This window comes from Perca fluviatilis, chromosome 17 (genome assembly GCF_010015445.1).
Source record: "Perca fluviatilis chromosome 17, GENO_Pfluv_1.0, whole genome shotgun sequence".
In the NCBI taxonomy this organism is placed as follows: domain Eukaryota; kingdom Metazoa; phylum Chordata; class Actinopteri; order Perciformes; family Percidae; genus Perca; species Perca fluviatilis.
The window spans coordinates 29,822,190-29,829,689 of NC_053128.1; positions in this window are offsets into that span (position 1 = coordinate 29,822,190).

A 7,500-nucleotide genomic window follows, 5' to 3' on the forward strand; every position below is an offset into this window, starting at 1 on the left:
TGGTTATTAAAGTCTGGCGTCTGATTGGTTATTAAAGTATGTTGTCTGATTGGTTATTAAAGTATGACGTCTGATTGGTTATTAAAGTCTGGTGTCTGATTGGTTATTAAAGTATGACGTCTGATTGGTTATTAAAGTCTGAGGTCTGATTGGTTATTAAAGTCTGACGTCTGATTGGTTATTTAAGTCTGACGTCTGATTGGTTATTAAAGTCTGGTGTCTGATTGGTTATTAAAGTCTGACGTCTGATTGGTTATTAAAGTCTGACGTCTGATTGGTTATTAAAGTCTGGCGTCTGATTGGTTATTAAAGTATGGTGTCTGATTGGTTATTAAAGTCTGGTGTCTGATTGGTTATTAAAGTCTGACGTCTGATTGGTTATTAAAGTCTGACGTCTGATTGGTTATTAAAGTCTGGCGTCTGATTGGTTATTAAAGTATGGTGTCTGATTGGTTATTAAAGTATGGCGTCTGATTGGTTATTAAAGTATGGCGTCTGATTGGTTATTAAAGTCTGGCGTCTGATTGGTTATTAAAGTCTGGCGTCTGATTGGTTATTAAAGTCTGACGTCTGATTGGTTATTAAAGTCTGACGTCTGATTGGTTATTAAAGTCTGACGTCTGATTGGTTATTAAAGTCTGGCGTCTGATTGGTTATTAAAGTCTGGCGTCTGATTGGTGTTCTCTGTCTCTAGTTCCGTGAGGTGACGATCCACGAGTTCCCTCCATTCACACACAAAAAAAACACTTCACACACTTCCTTCATACAACCAAGAGAGGACGCCTCCTCCCTCACACACACACACACACACACACACTCCCCCCCCCCCACACACACACACACACCAATTAAAAAAAAAAAAAAAACACACACAAACTAGCCAGCTACCACACTCAACACTCAACACAAAACACACAACTCACACCCCTCACACACACTAACACTCACACTCACACTCACACACTCACACACACTCACACACTCACACACACTAACACTCACACACTCACACCTTTTTCTCTGTGTGGTTACCAAAACAACCGTGCTGGCAAAACAAGCATCACCGCAGCGCTGCAACTACCAGTCCCTCCAGAAAAAGGGGATCATGCGATCGCATAATTCAACACATAATCAAACTCCGATAGTCCATGTGCGGGCATTTTTCAAATATGGCGCACTTTCGCCGCATAAATTGCCGATTTTCGCGCAAAATATGCGGGGCTTTGCATGATGTCATAACCCCCTGCGTTTTCGTTGCGAAAACGTCCCGTAACATATCTTAGCAGAAAGTTGAAAAATGTTGCGTTTACTTCACACGAGAGCAGCCATTTGCCCCTGTTGCCATGGGAACGTTATGAAGTGACGTAATTAAAGTGTAACCCAAATTATTCAATATTTCACCGACAAATCAGAGATTAGAGAAAAGTCTGAACAAATGAAAACAGGTGTGTGTGTTTCAGAACTTAGTTTCTTCTCTTTCTCCTCTCCCATTAATCGTCTCTCGACCCCTCAGATTTATTTTGGGTGACCCTTCGAAGGGGCCCCGGCCCCTAGGTTGGGAACCTCTGGACTAAAGTAACTGTTTATAGTTAACGTAGCTCCACCTGGAGCAGCTACAGCAGTACCGTGCTGCTCTAACATCGATGCTTCAGCGTCAACACACATTCTCCCTCCCATCTCGTAACATACGGACCCTTGGTCAGGTCGTTATTGACGCTGAAAGTCTCCTTTAGCGTCGTATAACGCGCTTTAACTAAACACGCTCGGTCGGGACTAATTGGCGTCCCTTTTGACTCAGTTATGTTACGGAAAAGCTCGTGGGTGGGCTTACATTTCCGTGACACGTGGGAATAACGGGGCGGTTAAAGAAGACAGCGGCCTTACTACCCGGTACCTTCTACAAACACGCCACTGTCCAAACATTCGTATTTTACGAGTTCGGAGTGGGTCAGATATCAGTCACAGGAGACATTTTACTGCACAACAAGTACTTTTACTAAGGACATATGACATAAGACAAGCCTTTAAAGGTCCAATGACATGGTGCTCTTTGGATGCTTTTATATAGACCTTAGTGGTCCCCTAATACTGTATCTGAAGTCTCTTTTATATAGACCTTAGTGGTCCCCTAATACTGTATCTGAAGTCTCTTTTATATAGACCTTAGTGGTCCCCTAATACTGTATCTGAAGTCTCTTTTATATAGACCTTAGTGGTCCCCTAATACTGTATCTGAAGTCTCTTTATATAGACCTTAGTGGTCCCCTAATACTGTATCTGAAGTCTCTTTTATATAGACCTTAGTGGTCTCCTAATACTGTATCTGAAGTCTCTTTTATATAGACCTTAGTGGTCCCCTAATACTGTATCTGAAGTCTCTTTTATATAGACCTTAGTGGTCCCCTAATACTGTATCTGAAGTCTCTTTTATATAGACCTTAGTGGTCCCCTAATACTGTATCTGAAGTCTCTTTTATATAGACCTTAGTGGTCCCCTAATACTGTATCTGAAGTCTCTTCTATATAGACCTTAGTGGTCCCCTAATACTGTATCTGAAGTCTCTTCTATATAGATCTTAGTGGTCCCCTAATACTGTATCTGAAGTCTCTTTTATATAGACCTTAGTGGTCCCCTAATACTGTATCTGAAGTCTCTTTTATATAGACCTTAGTGGTCCCCTAATACTGTATCTGAAGTCTCTTTTATATAGACCTTAGTGGTCCCCTAATACTGTATCTGAAGTCTCTTCTATATAGACCTTAGTGGTCCCCTAATACTGTATCTGAAGTCTCTTCTATATAGATCTTAGTGGTCCCCTAATACTGTATCTGAAGTCTCTTCTATATAGACCTTAGTGGTCCCCTAATACTGTATCTGAAGTCTCTTCTATATAGACCTTAGTGGTCCCCTAATACTGTATCTGAAGTCTCTTTCTCGAAATTCAGCCTTGGTGCAGAATTACAGCCACTAGAGCCAGTCCCACAATGAACTTTCCTTAGGATGTGCCATTTCTGAGAGAGAGAGGGGGGGGGGCCTTGACCAACTGCCACTTTGCTTGTTTGAAAGCCATGATGTCTCTCTCTCATGGGTGGGCCAAATTCTCTGGGCGGGCGAAGCAGAGAAAGGGGAGGTAACCTTGCTCCTTATGACCTCATAAGGAGAAGATTCCTGATTGGTCCATCTGAGCTTTCATTTTCTCAAAGGCAGAGCAGGATACCCAGGGCTCGGTTTACACCTATCACCATTTCTAGCCACTGGGGGACCATAGGCAGGCTGGGGGAACGCATATTAATGTTAAAAAACCTCATAAAGTGACATTTTCATGCCATGGGACCTTTACTATCCCTGTGGGGAGGGGGGCCTGGGTAGCTCACCTGGTAGAGCACACAGAGGCTCAGCCCTCGAAGCAGCGGGTTCGACTCCGAATCGTGGACTTCTACTTGTAGTGGAGTATTTTTAAATAATCGATTAGATGATTTAATGGACAGATCTGTATACAAAGAGACCTGCAAAAGCACCGCTATAAATCTTGTTTTTACCAGAGATGTGCTCAGAAGTTTCTTGGAAATAAATCATTCAGCATGAAGAAAAGCATAAAAAACGACCGACTAAATAAACTTGTCGACACATGAATGAAGTAAACAGGGACTGTCCTTCCTTTGCCGTACCTGAAGTTGCTGCATTCTGGCTGCCGTCTGGAGATTCCTTCGTGCACAGCTCGTATTCTTTCAGATGTTTCGTACCAGATGTTGTAACAGCGGCCATGTTGTGTATAGTTCAGGGTCCTCGCCACCACCGGACCAATCAGCATTGAACAGATTGAACATGTGCGCGGCTGTGGCTAAGTGCAGACTGATCTCATGGTTTGGCGTATGTATGACACGCCAATTTGTATTCCGTTTTTGCGTGTTATGAAGACGCATAATCGCATTTTTGCGTGTATATCAACGCAAATCGGCCGCCATTGGCCTGTATTGCGAGTCCATTTCCTGCCGTAGCGAGTGGTATAAAGGAACGGGGGATTGGGTAAGGAGGTAGGTTGGGTGGCGGATCGGTAAAACACAGACAGGACTTTCACCTGGAGAGCTGGGTTCGCGCTTCGCGCGTGGCGATTTTTTAATTTTTCGTTTTTTGTTTTTAATTTTTTGTTTTTAATAAGGGTTACCCAATGTTTCTTTCCTAAACCCAACCATTTGTTGTTGTCGTAAGCGTGTTTTAGTCGTTATTTTCCGTGTTTTTGTCACTGTTTTGTCACTAAAGCCTTTCCCTGTGTTCTTTTCCTAAACTCAACCATTTTGTTTTTCTTGCCAGGCGTGTGACGTTGTTCTCGCGATAGTACGTCGCGATAACGCGCAACGTGGCGAGGCCACGTGGTGCGTCTGTTTACATCAGCTGTTTCCAGCGTGCATCATACACGTGGATAGCTGAAAATGGCGTAAAATAACACGCCATTTGGCTTTATGAAAGTGGCGTATATATTTACGCAAAGTCATGATGCCATGTTGCTAAGTGGTAGAGAGGTCGCCTGCCAATCGGAAGGTTGGTGGTTCCATGCCGAAGTGTCCTTGGGCAAGACACTGAACCCCGAGTTGTCCCCGATGCTGCGCCAATCGGACCGAAATGTGTGTGAGTGTTTACCTGATGAGCAGGTGGCTCCTTGTACGGCAGCCTCGGCCTCAGTGTGTGAATGTGTGTGAATGGTGAATGGTTCCTGGACTATGTTAAAGCGCTTTGAGTAGTCGTTAGGACTAGAAAAGCGCTTTATAAAAACATTTACATTTACACGTAGCTGGACTTGAATGGCCTTCTTTTGACTGAAAGTGCTGCCAAACAACAACTTGTTCTGCTCACCAGTTCCATGTCCACTTTCTCACAGCCTGCTGCGTTGAACGCTCCACCTACGGAAACACCTTCTCGTAATCAACGGCGCCGTCACTACGGTGACCAGCGTAGGGTTCGGTGGAAAAAAACTCTAAGGTTCGGCAGAAACCGAACCCCATCAATAACGGTGTATGTAAAAGTCCGGCATTAAGTCACTGAAGGTCTTAAAGCTGCTTACACACCGACCAGAAGGCCGACTGTCGGCAGAAAAGCCAGTCGGACTGATCGGTCTCCCCGAGTCGGTCCAAAAAGTTCCTCAGAACGCACCGAAGAGACGAGACCTAATACGTCTCCATAGCAGCAGGCGGCGCTACTCCGTCTCAAAGGGTACTTCTATACTCTTTGTCTGTGTTGTCGCCCAAAAAATGTAAACCGGCAGCTGATTGGACGAACGCGTCACATGGGTTGGTTTTCTCGGAAATTCAAAGCCAGACGATCTCATATCGGACTAAAACAGTTCACCGAAACGTGTTTCTGGAAACATTTTAAGAGAGAAATAGGCCGTGTTGCAGTTCCTGAATCTGTCTTCATTTCAGCTCAACAAAGGTCAGTTTAAAAGGTCTCTAGTCACGCTCATCCCGCTCGCCATTTCCGGGTGAGTCCCGACTGCCCTGCCGCCGACCGAACATGTCAGGTCGGCCAAAATGAACGCCGACAGCCCCCCAGACTGACGACGGCACGGGACACACCGAACAGACTCGAGTCACCGACCTCGCCAGACTGTCCCACGGCCTATAATCTGGTTGGTGTGTCAGCGCCCTTACGAACCTGAGACTCTTAAGCCTCCGATACGGCCTAATATCGGCGAGCACCGATCCGATACCACGCCATTTAGTCCTGAAGAAACTCTACTTTAAAGCAGTTTGTTCTTTTTCCGTTAGGACTGACTGTCCAACTGGATAATAGAAGCAAGTTCTATGGCGTTCATTGTTTGATTTTGTTTGTTTCACAAAGGTTTTAACGCTACAGCGCGTAGTTTCTGTCTCCCCCCCCACGAGGAATTCTAAGTAATGACGACAACACTGTCGGCGCGTCCACATGATACAAGCCTTCTGTGATCGTGCACCGCTCCACCCCCTCCTCCACACAGCTGCTAGGAGCCAAGGAGGACACGGAGGATTAAAGTGCTCATATTATGCTCATTTTCAGGTTCATAACTGTATTTTAAGGTTGTTTACATGGTTTAATTTTCAAAAAACACCATATTGTTGTTGTACTGCACAGCTCTCTCTCACTACTGCAGCTCCTCTTTTCACCCTGTGTTCAGGTCTGTCACTACCCAAAATGAGTAGAGTGCAGCTTTGAGATGCGCATGCGTCACTTTGCGACGAGTGCAGATGTGAGTTGCGCATGCGTCACTTTGCGACAAGTAGCCTACAAGATGCTAACGGCGGTTTGAGCTAACGTTAGAATGTTAGCAATCAAGTAGCCTACTAGATGCTAACGGCGTTTTTAGCTAACGTTAGCAATCAAGTAGCTAGCCTACTAGATGCTAATGGCGTTTTTAGCTAACGTTAGCAGTCAAACAATCATAAATAACTAAAACGTTTTAGAAATGACTGCTAGCTACAAGTTAGCAATCAAACACAACATCGGCTGTCACTTGAATGGCGTTTTGAGCTAACGTTAGCAATCTAACAATCATAGATAGCTAAAACGTTTTTGAAATGACTGCTAGCTACAAGTTAGCAATCAGACACAACATAGGCTGTCACTTGAATGGCGTTTTGAGCTAACGTTAGCAACCAAACAATCATAGATAGCTAAAACGTTTTAGAAATGATTTCCATCTTCTGTTATCGTATGTAAAGAGAAAAGTTTATTATTTTACAGATTTCACAAATTTCAGTAAGACACGTTATGCCGTAAACAGTTTAAATCTGAGCATGCGCAACTCAAAGCTGCACTCTACTCATTTTGGGTAGTGACAAGGTCTCTGTTTTAGCTACAGAGTGAGACCTCTCTTCTTCTTCTTCTTCTTCTTCTTCTTCTTCTTCTTCTGTACTATCTTTGATTGCACTCGCACATGCGCAGTAGCTCAGATCGTAGCTCATGTCAGCTAGCTCCACAGACAGTAAAAGAAAGGCTGTTTCTCCAACTTTGGTCAGTTCCAAGGCAGGATTAGCTGGGAGACTTCTTCTAAACCAGGGAGCACATGTCATATCACATCCATACTGGCAGTGATTTCTCTGGGTTTATCCAAGTCTTATAGGTGGGAATATTTGGCGTAGGAGTTTAAGGGAATTTCCTCAAGAAAATGTGATGTTTTCATTTATAAAAAAACATGTTTTCAGTATGATGTATCATGTAGAGTGTCTCCTGTTATCTGTTGTAGAGCTGCAGGTTCGTGGACGGTCAGGACATCGTGTTCTTTTAGAGTTCATAGTTCAGCGCGGCTCGGATCGATCGGGGGACTCTGGGACGGTAGATCAATATTTGCATTGGCTCTGAACTACTCTGAACTTTGGACAGCCTTCCTCACTAGACCCCAAAAAAAACAGGCAAACTGTATTGAACTGGATCAGGTTTTCTGTTGTGCGCTTATGTGATGATAAGAAAAGAACAAATACAGTAGTGCTTTGTCAAGGTTTCCCCACCATTATGAGGTTTAGGTGCAG